Raw genomic sequence first — 18,947 nt, forward strand, 5'->3', positions numbered from 1 at the left:
GTAAAATCTGCAGGAGCTATGAATGCTCTGTAACACAGAACAGCCTCTTCTACTAAGACTTGGAGTTCTGCTGTGCTAGATTTGTAATTAAGTGCAGTATGGCACAGAAATGTACCTACAAGTGCTGGATCTGGAGGCAGGTTCAAATCATAGCTTCACTACTTTTAGCTGTGTGACCTTGGGCAAGTTATTCAACCTCTCTGAGACTCAGTTTCCTCATTTTTAAAAACAGGGATTAGGAGTTCCCATTGTGGCTCAGCAGTAATGAACCCAACCAGTATCCACGAGGACACAGGTTCAATCCCTGGCCTCGCTCAATGGGTTAAATGATCTGGTGTTGCCTTGAGCTGTTGTGTAGGTCGCAGACACGGCTTGGCTCTGGCATTGCTGTGGCGTAAGCCAGTGGCTACAGCTCCAATTTGACCCCTGGCCTAGGAACTTCCAATGCTGCGGGTGCAGCCCTAAAAGGCAGAAAAATTAAATTAAATTAAAAACAATGATTAATAATAAGAGCTCCTGCCTAAGGCTGTGAGGATTCAAGTATATGTCATGAGTATGCATAGCATAGTGCCTGGTCTAAAATAAGCAACCAATTTTAGTAGATGTTTAGTTTTATTATTATTAACCACAGGCTTTAGAAAATATATACACATGTTGCAGTTTTTGACATCTCACTATGAAATTTGAGAAGACTAATTAGTATTTTTGCCCAGATGGAAAGTCACCATACCTCTCTGCAGAGAGGTAGCTGACAAGCATAAATATTAAGCAAATGTTAGTAATTAGATATGATCAGTTTACACCGTTCCAGACAGAATTTCAAGTGACTTACAAAGATACATAAAACATAACAAAACAGCAGAACATTTAAAAATAGGATCAAAAAGAAGAGAAGCAAGAGGGGAGACAAAGAAGAGGAGTGAGAATCAAGGCTCCAAAACCAAAGGGTAGCTGAGGCTTTCCAGTGGCTGGGGTCCAGACCTGCACAAGCCCACCCTTGGATCAAATTCACATCTCAGAGAGCGTGCCCGGACCTGCCCACCCTGGGGTCCCCTCTCAAAAGTGTTATGGGAACCATGGTGTTTTTTATTTTTCCCTAACAATGATAAATGTATGAAAGTTCTCAATTTTAAAAGATTCTGATTTTGGTTTTTGCACAAAGGTTCTCTTGCCCCCTACAATCCTTCTCAAAATAGGTTCTACCAAAGTGGAGTTTGCAGGTATCAAGGCATTTTGCAATTTTAGTTCCTTTTTTTTTTTTTTTTTTGTCTTTTTAGGGCCACACCCGCAGCATATGGAGGTTCCCAGGCTAGGGTCGAATCGGAGCTATAGCCACTGGCCTATGCCACAGCCACAGCAACATCAGATCTGAGCAGTGTCTGTGACCTATACCACAGCTCAAGGCAATGCCAGATCCTTAACCCCTAAGTGAGGCCTCATGGATGCTAGTCAGATTCTTTTCTGCTAAGCCATGATGGGAACGTCTTGGCTCCTTTTAATATATCTACCAACTGACAAAGATGAAGGAGAAGAAAAAAAGAAAAAGAAGAAAATGGCTAAGACTTCTACAACATCTCCCATGCACCAGGCACTTTTCTAAGCATTTTACATGTGTGGAGTCGTTAAGTCCTCACAAAACATAATATGGGATAGGTACCATAATACCATTTTTCACAAATGAGGAAGTGAGACACCCACCAAGTAAATAACTTGACCAAGATCATATTCCCTATAACAAATAGTCTGGTTTTTGAACCCAGGCAGTCTGATTCCAGAGTCTGAGCTTTTAACCTTGTATTATATGATCTCTTCATTTTCTGATAATATTGCTTGTACATGGTAATATTTGGAAAAGGGGAAAGGGGACATCCTTCCCTCAGGAACTGGAGGTAGAGGCTTTTTTTTTTTAAGTCCTCAGCTAATTTCATATGAATGTTTAAAAGGCCCATGGTCTGGCTTCTCAGTCCCCTGACCTCCCCACATAGTAGTGTGTGCCAGGCTCAAAGAGACTCTACACATGGGGAAGGACACATTCTCCTCATCCAGGAGACTCATTCTAAAGTTGGTAGGAGCAAACATAGGAGCAGTAACTAAAATATAATCTCTGGGAGTTCCCGTCATGGCTCAATGGTAAGGAACCCAACTGGTATCCATGAGGATGTGGATTTGATCCCTAGCCTTGCTCAGTGGGTTAAGGATCCCATGTTGCTGTGGCTGTGGCTTAGGCTGGCAGCTGTAGCTCTGATTCGACCCCTAGCCTGGGAATCTCCATATGCCACAGGTGTGGGCCTAAAAAAAAAAAAAAGATATATATGTACACAAAATCTCTTTGGTTAGAGCTTGGAAATGATGTAATTGAGAAAAGTGGGGACCATTTCCCCCAGACCGAATCCACATGGTTACCTTTCAATACCACCAAATTCTGTTCATCAATGGTTTGAAGAAATTCTCACTTACAGGACCAAGAGTCGTGCCTGTTCCACTTATGATAATATATACTTCTCTAAAGTAAGTCCCAGAGGGAAACGGGATGTCTTAATATATTTCTCCTGCAGAGTGGTTATCTGAATACATGTAAGTGGGGTCTTATTTTCATGATTTCACTTTTCCCCTTGTTCCTCAGCAACTCCAGGTATCTTAAACCAGCTGTAGCCGCCATTTGACCATTAGCCTGGGAACTGCCATATGCCGCAGGTGAGGCCCTGAAAAGAAAAAAGAAAAAAAAAAGAATCCTGAAGCAGCTGTGGCGTAGGTTGCAGCTGCAGCCTGGATTCAATCTCTGGCCAGGGAACTTCCATACACCATGGCGTGGCCATTAAAAAAAAGGTAAGAAAACAAGGAGTTCCTGTTGTGGTGCAGCGGTAACAAACCCAACTAATATCCATTAGGATGTGGGTTCAATCCCTGGCCATGCTCAGTGGGTTAAGGATCTGGCATTGCCATGAGCTGTGGTGTAGGCTGAAGATGCAGCTTGGATCCCTTATTGCTGTGGCTGTGGTATAGGCCAGCAGCTGCAGCTCCAACTTGACCCCTGGCCCGGGAACTTCCATATGCCTTGGGTGTGGCCCTAAAAGGCAAAAAAAAAAAAAAAAGAAAGAAAGAAAGAAAGAAGAAAAGAAAAGAAAACAAGACCATATGTCTAAACACTCCCCTCAGCAATAGGTGAAATTCACACATTAAGACAAATTCCATTTGGCCTTCCAGCTTGTAAGACCTACATGAGCTTTCTCTCACATGAGCCAGGCATGCTCACAAGAGGCCTGTGAGGTTAATGGGGTAAAGAATGGCCAGTTCATCCTCTTCTCTGCCAAAGTCCCTTTCCTTAATAGCCCAAAAGCTTAAAAAGATAAAAAATCCCCAGCTAAAAGAATAGAATGCTTTAAAATCCAGGTAATTTACATGCATGAAACACTTTTATTTTTTAAGTCTGGTGAGAGTTGACACATTGTCGTTTTTCAATAAGCCTCATCACTGTGTGAAACACCAGATCTTTCCTTAGTCAACAAGCTTTGATGAACCAGCACTTCTACAGGGGAAGACCCTCTCCTCTCGCCTGGGTCACAGATGGTGCGGCTTTCTAAACTGAAATCTAGCTAGCATCTAATTCTTTCTTGAAGGCCACATTACCTAAAAATCACCCACACAGTCCCCTTAAATGAGAAATCATGATGGCTCGTGACTAATCCAGCCCATGTTCACACATAACTGTGATTTCATGCATTTGGTTTCTTTTTTAATTTTAGGGATGCTGTGATCTTGCTATGGCCACAAAAGCCTTAAACACAATGAAATAACCTGTAGTTGAACTTAAAATTGAAGTGTATATGTGGCAGATAATTTTAAGGTGTTGTTTAAAGCCTATAAGACATAAAGTAAATGATAATTTCAAATAAAACATTAGTAGGCACATGAGTATGTATACACAAAAGAGTAGGTATAAATTGGAAAATACAAAGATAAAATATTAACTACTGCAAGCTCTCCTTCCCTCCTAAACTGCTTCACCATAATTACTTTACACATTACATCAATCCCTAGAATAAGATTAGTACATGTGTTATCAATATCTGGTCTATAGCTAGAAGCAAGTCCTAATAATAAAAAAAAAAAATCCAAGTATAAAAAACTTAAAACTGCTAAACTGTTCAAATTGCATGTGTATATATTTGTTTTATCTTCAATTCTGGCACAGCATATAAAAATACCTTAAAGGAGTTCCCGCTGCGGCACAGTGGAAACAAATCCGACTAGGAACCATGAGGTTGCAGGTTCGATCCCTGGCCTCACTTAGTGGGTTAAGGATCTGGCATTGCCATGAGCTGTGGTGTAGGTCACACATGCAGCTCGGATCTGGCATTGCTGTGGCTGTGGCATAGGCCTGCAGCAACAGCTCCAATTAGACCCCTAGCCTGGGTGTGGGGTGTCTAGGGCTGTCGTGGGTGTGGCCCTAAAAAGACAGAAAAGACCAAAAAAAATATTTTTTTAAAATAAAAATACCTTAAAAAGTTCAAAGGGAGGAGGATATATGAATTTTCATAATTCAGTTAATATAACCTACAATACAGCATAAACATTTGACCTTCGTAGCCCCACACACATAAACATTTGACCTTCATATTATTATTAGTTCTAAATAGACCTATACATTCAGAAATCAACATTATCAATGAGCTTGCCATTTTATTTTATAAAAATGAATAACCTCTCCCACTAGATAGTAAATTGTATGAGAGAAGGGACTTAGATTTGCTCTTCTCTGTACCCTTCAGTGCCTAGAGTACTGCCTGGCACATAATACAGACACAATAAATATTTGTTGAATGAATGAACTGGCAACAAAAATACCATATATCACATTCAGCCATGCCCAAAAGCTTATCACCCAGGACATTTCAATGTTTACTATCATTAATTCAAATACCCGACTCTAACTACAACCCCCCGTCCTTCCAGCCTGTTCACTCCATGATGTCCCCTACTCCACACAGGTTCTCATGGCTGGGAGGAAGTCCTCCATAGACCCTTCTACTTCTGCCCTGTCAGCTCCTTCCTGTCTTCACTTCCTTTCCTAGACAGTTTAGATTCTATTGCTTTGACTGTACTCTTGTCAATATCCTCAATAACCCATTTTCATTGCAAATACCTGATAAAAACATTACCATAGAAAAGCCCAACTGTTGTGCTTTATGCCTGCACTGGCACTACTGAGTTCTGCTGGAGAAAGAAATCACAATCTGGTAGGTTATTATCAATATGAATTCTTGATGGCCAAGCTCACTTCAACAATGCCTGACATTTTAGCTATGCTTCCCTGGTCCTAGTGTGCTCTCCCACTCACCACAATAACTATTTCAAGCCTTCCTCAAGCATCTCAATCCTGCAACCCAAACCCCGCCCCCCCAACCCCTTGCTCTAAGAGGATGACCTTTCCGCTTACATCACAGGGAAATGTAAATGGCCTCAGACAAGTTTCTGCCACCAAATCTATAAACATATTTCCTCTATATCTATCCACTTTTTGTTCTTCCCAACTGTGATGTCCTTCATTTGTTTAAGGGTAATCTCCACTTCATTCTTTATCCTCTCCTATCTGGCATGAAGACTTTACCCTGTAAGGACTTTGCTCTATCTATTATCCCTTCCTTCCCATCAGCGTTTAAAGACATCTAGGTCTTCCTAAATTGAAGAAGAAGAAAGAAGAGGAGGAGGAGGAGAGGTGGAGGGGAGGGAAAGGAGGGGGGAAGGGAGGAGGAGAAGGAGAAGAAGGAAAAAAACCTCTTGTATCTCAACCCTCCACCCTCTCTTTGCTCTTTAGAGACAAATTTCTCTAAGGAATTGTCCATATTCACTACCTCCACTTCATCATATTCCTAAATACTTCTCAACCCACCAAAGTCTAGTATTCCACCCCCTACTACCTTAGAATTGGTCTAAGGTCACCAAAAACCTCCTAAATCCAATGGACAGTAGTCAGTCTGTATCATCATAGACCTCTCTGAATCTTTAGCAACACTGACCATTTTTTTTCTTTTTTGTCTTTTGAGGGCTGTACCCATGGCATATGAAGTTCCCAGGCTAGGGGTCCCATCAGAGCTATAGCTGCCAGCCTACACCACAGCTAGAGGAACGCCAGATCCAAGCTGCATCTGCAACCTACACCACAGCTCATGGCAATGCCAGATCCTTAACCCACTGAGCAAGGCCAGAGATCAAACCCATGTCCTCACAGATACTAGTCAGGTTCGTTATCACTGAGCGACCATGGGAACTCCAACGCTGACCATTTTTCAACGGAGCCATTCCATTTTGAAAAACTTATCCTACTGATATTCAAGTAGATGAATAAATACATACCTCAAAGATGCTCAATGTTTGAACCAGCAAAAAAAAGGTCATACAATTTTAACATCAATAGGAAACTGATTAAATAAACCATGGTACATATATGTAATGGAATACTATGTCACTGTTTCAAAGAAAGAGGTAGTTCTATATATACTGACATTGAAAGCAGGGCATGAATATTAAGTAAAAAATACATCACAGGAGTTCCCACTGTGGTGCAGTGGGTTAAGAAACCGAATGTAGGATTTCCCGTTTTGGCACAGTAGAAACGAATCTGACTAGGAACCATGAGGTTGCGGGTTTGATCCCTGGCCTCGCTCAGTGGGTTAAGGATCCAGCATTGCCATGAGCTGTGGTGTAGGTTGCAGACGCAACTCGGATCTGGCGTTGCTGTGGCTGTGGCATAGGCTGGTAGCTGTAGCTCAGATTCGACCCCTAGCCTGAGAACCTCCATATGCCACGGGTGCAGCCCTAAAAAGCAAAAAAAAAAAAGATCTGACTGCAGTGGCTGGGGTCACTTCAGAGGTACGGCTTCGATCCCCAGCTCAGCACAGTGGATTGAAGGATTCAGCATTGCCACAGCTGCAGTGTAGGTCACAGCTGTGGTTGGATTCAATCCCTGTCCTAGAGACTCCCATGTGCCATGGGTGCAGCCATTAAAAAAATACATTGCAAAACATACTTATTATAATTCCATTTGTATTTTTTAACATATAATTGTAGACAAGATGGATGGATGAATGAATATATGAATGGAAGGAAGAAAGGAAGTCTTTCATGGGGGCATGGAAAATGTCTGAAAAGGAATACAAATTTAATGCTGTTACCTCTGGGGAATGGGATATGGACAGCAGAACTGAAGACTTATATTATCTTTTACTGGTTCAAGTCATAAAAATATACTCAGGTCCCTAAGTGCACCAACATTTCCAAAGTGGGTAAGAAAGAAGTTCAAAGGAGATCAAAAGAGAATGGCCAGGGAGACTGTATAAAATACATTTTAATGTTTCCAGAACTGAGGAAAGAGAGAAGGGTGGTTAGTGTTTTCGAACATGGAAAGAAAGATCTACTAAAAATAAGGAGAGGTAAGTTTACAATAAAAACAAAGAGCATGGGAGTTACCGTCGTGGCGCAGTGGTTAACGAATCCGACTAGGAACCATGAGGTTGCGGGTTCGGTCCCTGCCCTTGCTCAGTGGGTTAACGATCCGCCATTGCCGTGAGCTGTGGTGTAGGTTGCAGACACGGCTCGGATCCCGCGTTGCTGTGGCTCTGGCGTAGGCTGGTGGCTACAGCTCCGATTCAACCCCTAGCCTGGGAACCTCCATATGCCGCGGGAGCAGCCCAAGAAATAACAACAAAAAAAATACAAAAGACGAAAAAAAAAAAAAAACAAAGAGCATGAACAGATAATTCTTGAAAGGGGAAGATCAAATGGCCAATAGATGTAAAACAGAAAAAGTTTCACTCTTACTGATAACAAAGTGTTTTTTTGTTTTTGTTTTTGTTTTTTGGCTGTGCCTGTGGCATATGGAAGCTCCCGGGCCAGGGATGGAACCCACGCCACAGCTGTAACCAGAGCCAAAGCAGTGACAACACTGGATCTTTAACCTGCTGAGCTACCAGGGAATTCCAACAGAGACTTTTTTTTATGTTTGTCTATCAATTCAGCAAAAATTTCAAGACAATACTCAGTGTTTAAAAGGGAAGTTATTAAGAAGTATGCTCATACTTTGTTAGCTAATGTAAATCAGTTTTAAATATAAATTTGATTTTTTTAAAAATTGAACTTCATATAACTTACAATTGTGATTAAATCATTGATTATATAATATATTGTTTTTTTAACACATACCTTCCCTGCTAAAATAATGAAATAAGTTCCATACACAAAAGACCATCGTCTACCTTTTTCTCTACTGTATCTTAAGCACCTAACCTAGAAACTTGGCACATTGTTGGCTCTCAATAAGTCATACTTTTTGATAAGTTGTAAGAAATAGTTTAAAGACACTGATATTAAAGCTGTTCTGATGCTTTACTGTGACCTGAGAGAGCTATAAACAAGAAACAGTGTAGAGATTACAAAAATTTTCCATCCCTTATGAATTACTCAAGTTCAAGGTAGGTTTAGATAGACACAGATATGAAAGCCACTGTGGTCCATCATTCCAACTATTCTGGCAGCCCTGCCCAATCTCCTGTCCTCTTTTATTTCCATCCCAGACACCCGGAAAAATCCCCCAAACTAGATTGTCTACACTCTGTTTCTATACCTGAGCTGATGAGCGCTGTTGGAGAGCACCCAGACAGAGTTCTGTGACTTGCTGGGAGACAAATTCAAGTTATCCAATCCATTCTGGGCTCAGGATGATGTGGCAATCTGGATGATTTGCCTCTAAAGCACTCCTCTATCCATCCCTCTCAAATGCTGTTCCAATCTCTCACCTCTCTCATTTGGATGGAACCTCCCTCAAGATCTTGTTCTTCCACACCGCTTTCCTTCTCCATGGCTTCACCAATCCTGCCCTCTCTCCCTTCTGTCTCAATGGAAGAGCTACAGCCCTTTCTCTAAGCCCCACCTTTTCATCTCTTCCGCTTGGAAACCCCTACCCTCCTGCTTCCTCAGTGACCTTGCATCACCAAGCTCTGTCTACACATAAATGGGCTCATCTCTCTCCTATATTTAAAAGGAACGGAGGAGTTCCCATCGTGGCGCAGTGGTTAACGAATCCGACTAGGAACCATGAGGTTGCGGGTTCGGTCCCTGCCCTTGCTCAGTGGGTTAACGATCCGCCATTGCCGTGAGCTGTGGTGTAGGTTGCAGACACGGCTCGGATCCCGCGTTGCTGTGGCTCTGGCGTAGGCCGGTGGCTACAGCTCCGATTCAACCCCTAGCCTGGGAACCTCCATATGCAGCAGGAGCGGCCCAAGAAATAGCAACAACAACAACAAAAAAGACAAAAAATAAATAAATAAAAGGAAAGGAAATTAACATTTTCTTCTCCCCTGTGCCCCACTGTCTATAGGAAACACTAGGAAAGACTCCCCTTCCCACTGTAGCCAAGCCTCTTCCACATGCCCTTTTTTTTTTTTTTTTTTTCTGCCTTTGGTCTTTTTAGGGCCATACCCATGGCATATGGAGGTTCCCAGGCTTGGGGTCAAATTGAAGCTGGAGCTGCTGACCTACACCACAGCCGCAGCAACGCCAGATCCAAGCTGTATCTGCAACCTACACCACAGCTCATGGCAATGCTGGATCCTTAACCCACTGAGCAAGGCCAGGGATTGAACCTTCGTCCTCATGGATACTAGCTGGGTTCCTTAACCACTGAGTCACGACAGGAACTCCTGTAAACTGTAGTCCTTATTAGTTCCACTGAGTTCCCACTCCCCAACCCTTTACAATCTGCCTTCTCTCCTCCTGCTGCAGCAATGTCGTCATTGACCTAATTGCCAAATCTAATGAACATGTTTTTAAAATGTTTTATAGTATGTTTTATCTGATTACAAGAGGAGTACACATCAGGAACCAAGTTACGACATATGACAGACTAAAGAAAAAAACACTTGCACTCTATAACAGGCAATGGGTAAATATCCCTAATAAATCTAGTGCTCTTATAAATGAATGAAATATATACGCCAAAAGAAAAATGTGCAGGGAGTTTTCTTGTGGTGCGGTGGTTTAAGGATCCGGCATTGTCACTGCAGTGGTACGGGTTGCTGCTGTGGCACAGGTTCGATCCCTGGTCCCAGAAACTTCGGTATGACGCAAGTACGGCCGAAAAAAAAAAAAAAAAAAAAAAGCACTGTGCAAAGATGCTTATTGCAGCCTGTGGTAGCTTAGACTAAAGTGCTAGGCAGAGGAGATGGAGACATGGCTGAATATCATGACATGTCTGGAAGTTTAGGATGACAGGACTTCCTGATGAATTGGATGTGAGGAGGGGGTGAGAGGAAAAGAGGAATCGAGGGTGACCTTAGGTTCTTTTTTTTTTATTTTTCTTTTTATGGACACACCTGTGGCACATGGAAGTTCTCAGACTAAGGGTGGGATCGGAGCTGCAGTTGCAGGCCTACATCACAGCCGCAGCAACGTTGGATCTGAGCCATATCTGCAACCTATGCTTCAGCTTATGGCAAGGTTGGATCCTTAACCCACTGAGCGAGGCCAGGGATTGAACCTGCATCCTCATGGATAGTAGTCAGGTTCTAATTTTCACAGAGCCACAGTGTGAACTCTTGAACTTAGGTCCTCAGTTTGAGCAACTGAATGGATGATGGTGCCTTTTTACCCAGATAGGGGAGGTTGTGGGAAAGGCCTGGGGATCTGAGAGGAATCAGAAGTCCTGTTTTGGCCATGTTGTGTTTGAGATGTCTATTTGAGATCCAAGTGGAAATGCTGAATAGGCCATTGGATAGCCTATTAGAAGAAAGGCTTAGAAGAAAGGCTTGGGACAGGGGCATAAATATGGGAATAATGTGTACAGACAGATGGTATTTTAGAGGCATGAGGCTGGGAGAATGCTTCTAGAAAGATTCCGGATAGAGAAAAGTCCATGGACTGAGCCCTGGGTTCACTCCACTGTTGAGAGGTTAGGGAGATAAACTGAGTAGAAGAGAAGGCTGAGGAAAATTGTGTACAAACTTGAGTTTCAAAGACATTAACATACATCAAATGGTGGAGAATCACATATTTACCATTGTATCAATGATCCAACTGCTTCTAAGCCTGTCCTTTAAAAGACTTTAGTCTTATTTTTTCTTTCTGAACATTTCAAAACATTTAAACAGAATAGTATTTTTTTCTTTTCTGTTACATAGTGGTTTCCTCACACTGTAAAATTCTCCTAGTATAAAACTCGTAAAGTACTACACAAGTAGTAATCAGCAAATGGCTTTTCCATAAACTTCATAAGCCAGTAACTGCCTCATGCCTAAAAGGCTAAGAGTGACTTGAGGCTAGAGGCTTAATTTGTTCGGCACCTTTAACTTTTGGGGGCTGTTCACTTCCTTATCATACAGCAACTTTCTCCAGCATTTTAGGTATTTGAGCTGGCCAAATACCTAAAACACCTCAAGATATCTGACAATCCAGGCCCCCTCCACTTAGTGCAGCCCCTCTGCCTACCACAAGCACAGCATCTTTACATTTCCACTTTAAACTTCAGAAGTTTCCATCCAGAGACTCATGCCTTGAAAAAAGAGAGACAGAAAGTACTTCCAACCAAGTCAAAGTTGTCACCAGGCATGCAATCTCAAAGCAAAGCTCTATGAGATGAGAACTGGGCCTGGGGCACACTGGGGACACTTAGTTTCAGGTCCAGGAAAGCAAAAAGGAATACTGATTGATTCCTAGAATGGTAGTGTCATTCATTACTTCAATTAACAAATATTAGCAAGCACCTATGATGTTCCAGGCTCTGTGATGGATGCTTGGATCCATTGGTGAATAAAATAGACAGAAATCTTTGTCCACATGGAACTTACATTATGGAGGGGGGGAGCAAGACAGGCAATAAGAAAGAAAAATGAATAAAATACACAATATATTACATTAGAGTAATAAGGTAAGGAAAGGGCATATGGAATGCTCAGGGAAGGGGTTCTAAGTTTAAATAAGGAGAGCCTCACTAAGGTGACATTTAAGTACAAACTCTTAGCTGTCAGATTTCAAGTGCCTCCATAAGGTGTCCTCTGTCCTTCAATCCCACCATCACCTGACCTCAGGTCCTTACAGGTATGGCATCCCCAGGTCCTAGCACAAATATTTGTTAATCTCTTGCACTTAAGACAAAGGGAGCTCCAAGATCCAAACCTTACAGAGGTTACAACCTTCCAGGTGGAAAACCAACTAACAGCAGCATTAAGGGACTTCCCTGAGGTGTAAACAAAGTACATTAGGACACAGGATAACTGCTAATTCTGCTCAGGGGAAGGAAATGTGTGTTCAGTAAGGTGGTCCCAAAGGAGATGACTTTAGAGCTAAATCTTGAGAGATGAAGAGGAATTAATGGCAAGGGAATGTATACAGGTGGCAAGTTATCTCTTCAGGAATAAAAAAAAAGAATAATTTGAGCAAAGACCCAAAGATGGGATCAAGAAGGGCATTTATTTTCTCATGGACTGTCCCTGCCTAAGGTACTTCATCCACCCCACAATAACACAAGCACACACTCAGCTTCAGGCTCTCTGGTCTGGCTGTTGGGAAATCCTTATCACTTTCCACCCCCTCACTTCTCCACTAGCCAGCAGGAAAGGAAAAAATTGAGTCAGGCGCACATCCCTAGAATCCAGGGTCACACTCTCAGGACAATTCCTACTGAGCTGAGAGCCCCAGAGGTTTCATTCAACAACGTACACTCAGGGGTGTGTGTTTAGAGTGGCAGTGTGGCAACCAGCCAGCCCCACATTGGAAGTGAAGTGGATAACACATCAGTGAGCTAAGGGGTCCAAAATCTCTGCAGCGCCTCTGAGGTCAAGCCAAAGACCAAAAGTTAGGCTTTGGCTTGAAAGGAAAATTTTTAATCACTGAGTCCTCACCTGTGAGCAATTTAGTGTTCCTAACATCTAAGACAGCAGAGGTGGTGTGGCAGGGGATACAAACAGAGCTCTGCAATCAGATGGCCCCACTCTTCCCCCAACCAGTTGGGTGACTTGAGGCAAGGTACTTCAATTCTCAGTCTCCCTTTTATCCTAGCATGGTTATAATTGTAGTGCCTAGCAATTGAGTTGGCATTAAGATTATGTGAGATAATTATGTAAAGAACTTATCACAGTGCCTGGATCAATGGATTCTAGCAACCATGATTAGCAGCAGCCTTTAAGGGGAAAAGCTCAGAGAGCGTCAACGAGAATGCCACATATACTCGCAGACCAACTATCCCTGAACAGGTCCCCAAACTCCATTTCAAAGCTCTGACCTAGAGTGAAGCACCTGAAATTGTGCTACCAGCAACATTCATCCCCTGCCAGGAAAGGTCTCACAAGCCAAGTTGGTGTACGGTCCTTTTTTTTTTTTTTTTTTTTTAAAAACAAGGTTTTCAAGCAAGTTCTTAAAAAAAATAACATCTACAACTACAGCAGAAAACTTCAACTCTTTGCATTAAACATTGTTCTCTCCACAGACCAGCGAGTAAACACATAAGGTAATTACAACCTTAATATTAATGGATTTATGAGAGATGGGGTGGGGAGCTGAAAGAGCAGAAAAGAAGCCAGTTAAAAATAGAAGATACAAGATGTACTGAAGACTAATTTCTAGCACAAATGTACAAGGTCTAGGGTCAACCCTGCCAAAAGCAGTATTCTGGAATGCTAGGTCCTCTGGTTTTGAAGCAGGCAAGATCCTGGGGGAAGAAAAGGTTTGTTAAGGAGAAATAGATCACCTGTTGAAGTCACCAAAATTCTAACCACATGACTTCACCACCAATAAACCCAACCATCTTATTCAACTTTAAGGGCTGGAGAGACAGCTTTTCTGCCCTTTTACAAACCATCACAGTAGGCAGAAGCGTTCGGTGCCCCTTCTTAGGGCTCTGAGGACCCTCTTCCAGGAGCATACCCCCACAGCCTGACGTAAGGGTGACAAGATAAAGCGGTTCAGCTCCAGAGCACACAGCTGGGTCCTCAGCCCCAAGTGCAGACGGTGCCCACTGTGGCAGGACCTTGGCCAACCGGCCTCCAGCGTTTACCTGAGGCGGATCAGCCCAGGCTAGGGAAGCGGACACCGCGAGGTCCGTGGTCCGGAAGCAGTGCGGGGCAGAGACCACGCGCGACGGCCGGGCGCAGCGGGAGACACCGCCGAAAAGGTGACTCGACACCTCGGAAGGCGCGGTTCCCGCTAGGAGCTCGGCCCCACCCCCGCCCCCAGGGCCAGCTCTCAGAAGGGGCCCCAGGCTCTGGAGGGCGGGAAAAGCCAGCCACTCCGCAGGAAGCAGAGTCCCAAGGGGCACAACCCGCGGCGGCGACGGACTGGCCTGGGAAGGGGCCGGGGAAAGGACCTGGGGTGGGGGCAGGGGGAAAAAGCAAAGTGGCGGGGAGGGACTGCCCCAGCAGACATGAGTCAAAGCGTGGGGGTGCGGTCCGTAGAGGCGGACTGGAGAGAGGGAACAAGGGGTCAGCTAAGGCGAGACTGGGAGAGTGGAAGGGGGTAAGGAAGGGTGCAGGTCCCCGAGATGGGGGTGGGAGCGCCCAGGCAGCGAAATGGGACTGGGGGCCCAGGAGACGTCCCGGACCAAGGGCAGAGGGGCGGTCGAGGGCCACGGACCTACCTGTCACCTGCAACAGGTGCCGCAAGAGGGCGAGACGTCCCAGTGCCAGATTCAGGGTAGGGTCTCTGGCTCCGGGAAGACCGCCACCCAGCTCCAGCGGCCGGCCCTTCTCACCCTCCCGGGAGGCGGAAAAAGCTGCAACTTTCCCTGGAGCTGGGAGGAGCTGGACTCTTAAAGGGGCCGCACAGCACTCCGGGCTCCTTGGTAGGGGGCCGCACCACCCAAGTGGAGCTCTGGGAGCCCAAGTCTTAAGGCACTTAAGGAGTGCTGTCCCAGGTTAGCAAAGGGGGCTTGAGGACCAAGGATAGGAGTCTAAGACTAGACTCTCGGTGGTCACTCTCTCAATGATATACATCTTTCTCTTCAGCTCAGCTGAGCCAAAAGTTGTGTACTTCTAAGAAGATGAAGACTCAAGAGCATATAATTGGGGGAGATAAAATATGATACCATTCTCATGCTTTGACTTTCAGCTTTTTATGGCAAATAAAAGCATCTGTCTAAAATAGAAACTTTGGGGGGGGGAAGACAGAGACTAAATGCACACATGGATACAACTGATTAAAACATTCAACTCCCTACTCCAAAAAAGAGCAAATTAGATCAATAATGAAATTCTTTGGCAAAGGTTTTTGTTTACTTCCTTGCTTATTTTTACAACACTTAAAGAAGACAAAGTGGCCACCAAACAAGCTCTCTCATAATTGCCAGTAGGAGTGTATGCTGGTTAAAAACTCTTTTAGAAAACAGTGAGCAATATATATCAATTGACTTTAAAACGTTTATTTTTACCCAGTACTTACAGACTCCTCTCCCTCTCTCTCCTTCTCTCCCTCCATTCTTCTCATCAGCCATTTACCACACTCAAGTCCCTCTCATCTGTCATCAGCAATTAAACATGCTCAAGTCTCTGCCATATTAAAAAAAAAAATCCTCTCTATACACTAGGTACCTTTCCAGCTCCTCTTTATGGGCAAATTTACTGAAAATGTACTTTACAGGTACATTTGCAACCTCTACCCCCTTACTTCTTACTCAGCAATGTGGCATCCTTCCCTCAGCACTCCACTGAAACTGTGCTTAACAAGATACCCAACCAATGATCGCCATGTCAAAAAAAAACTATATTAAATAAATAAACAGAGCATTTTCACTCCTTATCTTGCTTAACCTTTCCCCTACATTTAATGCAGTTAGCCATTTCCTCCTCGAGTCTTCCTGTGGCATCTAAGACGCCATACACTTTTGTTTTTCCTCCTACCACTTTGCTCTCTCCTCAGTCTCCTTTGCTGACTCCATTTCAGCTTTCTAACCTCTGAAAGATGGACATTCTCAGGAATAAGCTATATATACCCTCTCCCTAAATGATTTTTCACTCACTTGGCATGACTTACCATCTGCATGACCACAACCGTATTTTTATAGCTCCATCCAGACCTTTTCTCTGAGCTCTGCTTTCTTGACATCTCCACTTGGACATATTGCAGGCACCTAAAACTCAACACATCCAAAGCCGAACCCACCACCTTTTATCTTAAATTTGCTCCCACTCCAGTGTTTCTTATCTCAGGAAATGACAACATGCCACCCAAGGCCAAAACTTGGCACCTAGCATAGTACCTGGCATGTATACATGACTTACTATAGTAAGTTCTCACTAGTATTTGTATAAAGAATGAATGTCACAGCAACATGGATGCAACTAGAGATTCTCATACTAAGTGAAGTAAGTAAGAAAGAGAAAAACAAATACCACATGATATCACTTATATGTGGAATGTAAAATATGGCACAAATGAACCTTCTACAGAACAGAAACAGACTCACAGACATGGAGAAAAGACTTGTGGTTGCCAAGAGGGAGGGGAGAAAGAGTGGGATGGACTGGGAGTTTGGGGTTAGGAGATGCAAACTATCATATTTAGAATGGATAAACAACAAGGTCCTACTGTACATAGCACAGAGAACTATATCCAATCTTCTGGGATAGAACATGATGGAAAATATTATTTTTTTAAAATGTACGTATACATATAACTGAGTTATTTTGCTGTACAGCAGAAATTGGCACAACATTGTAAATCAACTATACTTTAATAAAAAAGAACAAGAAAAAAGAATGAATGAATTTTTCTCTTTTTTTGGTCTTTTGTATTTTTAGGGCCGCACCCTAAAAAGATTTCCAGGCTAGGGGTCCACTTGGAGCTGTAGCTGCCGGCCTACACCAGAGCCACATCAACTCTGGACCTGAGCCATGTCTGCTACCTAAACCACAGCTCATGGCAACACTGGATCCTCAACCCACTGAGCAAGGCCAGGGATTGAACCACGTCGGGTTTGTTAACCACTGAGCCACGACAGGAACTCCTGAATGAATTTTTCTTAAGGAAACAGAGGAATACACAAACTTTTTCTACAATGATGTCAATCCCATTATTGCTTAGAATAATAAAGTACTAGGAAAAAACTCTAATGGTTCAATGGCTAAGTAAATTACAGTATAGTCATATAATGGAATATTATATAAACAATAAAAATATTTACATGTAGTTCATGACAGGAAAATGCTCATTCTCTGGCATTAAGTGAAAGATACAATATTAATATAAAATATGATCACAAAAATTAGTGGAAATGAGTATGTGTGGGGGAAAGGCTTAAAAGAAATATGCAAAATATTCATAGTGGCTGTCTGTAGGTTGTGGAACTAAAGGAATTTTTTTCCTCCTACTGTTTGTATTTTTCAACTTTCTTATAATGAGCAAGTATGGTTTTGATAATATAATTTTTTTTGGAAAAATCTTAAAGGGGAAAAAATCATTTTAATTCTAAAAGACAAAAGAGTAAAATTAAGCTTCCAAGTTCTACCCAGAGTTTTCTTCCATAGTTTACCCCTTCAATAACTCGCCCACAGCCTAAAGTATAAAGGAGCCACATCAAATAGGAAATCTTTTCTTCTGTCTAGTTTGCCCAAATCAGCCCTCAGGGCCCCCTCTGCTCATCCCTTAGTTTTGAAATTGTTCACCTCCCTAACAGGGCCTGTAGGAACTCAGACCAAGCACTTCTCTGCTCCTTTTGCAGGTGGTCTTTGGCAGAGCTGGAAACATCCTCAGGCAGAATATATTGAGAAGATATTTAATCCAATCCTCTTATTATTCAGTAAAATTTCCAGATTTTTTTTTATGTTTTTAACTTCTCTCTACATGTGCAGTTTCTCACCAAAGTCTACCTCATTGAGGAGAATGTGAGGATCTGACTCCTTTACACGGTCTCAATGAACCAGCTACAAATACATAGAGACAAACATAAACGATGAATCAAAACAAAGTCAGCGGCCTGTTTACACAGATTCTATGCTTTGCAAACTGCTGTCCATTTCTGTTTGATCCTCCCTGTTTGTTACAAGGATACTGTGCTCTAATTCTTATGCCAAATATTGTGAGAGGTCCAATGCCAGCAAACCCAGACACTAACCTGCTGCAACAATGTAAACAGGGGCTTATGATTATCCTCTGTAGAGTATGTAAGCTCCTGTCCCATAGTGAATTATTAGCTTCAATGAATTTGATTTTACTGTGTTGCGGGAGTTCTGGTTAGTGCAAACTAATAAGATGGAGATTTTCCTCAGCCATAGGTAACAGGATGCTTCAATATTGAGCAATTACTCAGAGGTAATATAAAAGTATTAAATATTTCAGTAAGATATAAATGTGTAAAAATAATATGACAACAAGGATATGCCCACTAGCAAGCTTAAGAAATGAGGCATTATGGAGTTCCCGTCGTGGCGCAGTGGTTAACGAATCCGACTAGGAACCATGAGGTTGCAGGTTCGGTCCCTGGCCTTGCTCAGTGGGTTAACAATCCGGCGTTGCCGTGAGCTGTGGTGTAGGTTGCAGACTCGGCTCGGATCCCGCGTTGCTGTGGCTCTGGCGTAGGCCGGTGGCTACAGCTCTGATTCAACCCCTAGCCTGGGAACCTCCATAAGCCGCGGGAGCGGCCCAAGAAATAGCAACAACAACAACAACAAAAGACAAAAAAAAAAAAAAAAAAGAAAGAAATGAGGCATTATCAATACAATGAAGTCCCCTGGGAGTCCCGTCTCGGAGCAGTGGAAACAAATGCGACTAGTATCCATGAGGATGCAGGTTTGATCCCTGGCCTCACTCAGTGGCATTGCCTTGAGCCGTGGTGTAGGTCACAGATGCAGCTCGGATCCTGGGTTGCTGTATCTGTGGTGTAGGCCGGCAGATGTAGCTCTGATTCAACCCCTAGACCCCTAGCCTGGGAACCTCCATATGCTGTGGGTGTGGCCCTAAAAAGCAAAAAA

The 18,947-nt window shown here is 43.1% G+C and overlaps 1 protein-coding gene across 1 annotated transcript in view; it reads right to left on the reverse strand.

Annotated features, from left to right (window-relative positions):
• Positions 1-14,764, reverse strand: part of SYTL4 (synaptotagmin like 4) — a 69,703-nt gene extending 54,939 nt beyond the window's left edge. The window contains exon 1 of the mRNA XM_047765167.1: positions 14,621-14,764. The gene's annotated coding sequence lies outside the window, so the exon portion shown is untranslated. The remainder of the gene's footprint in view (positions 1-14,620) is intronic.
• Positions 14,765-18,947: the final 4,183 nt, after the last annotated feature.

The sequence above is a fragment of the Phacochoerus africanus genome, chromosome X (genome assembly GCF_016906955.1).
Source record: "Phacochoerus africanus isolate WHEZ1 chromosome X, ROS_Pafr_v1, whole genome shotgun sequence".
Lineage (NCBI taxonomy): Eukaryota > Metazoa > Chordata > Mammalia > Artiodactyla > Suidae > Phacochoerus > Phacochoerus africanus.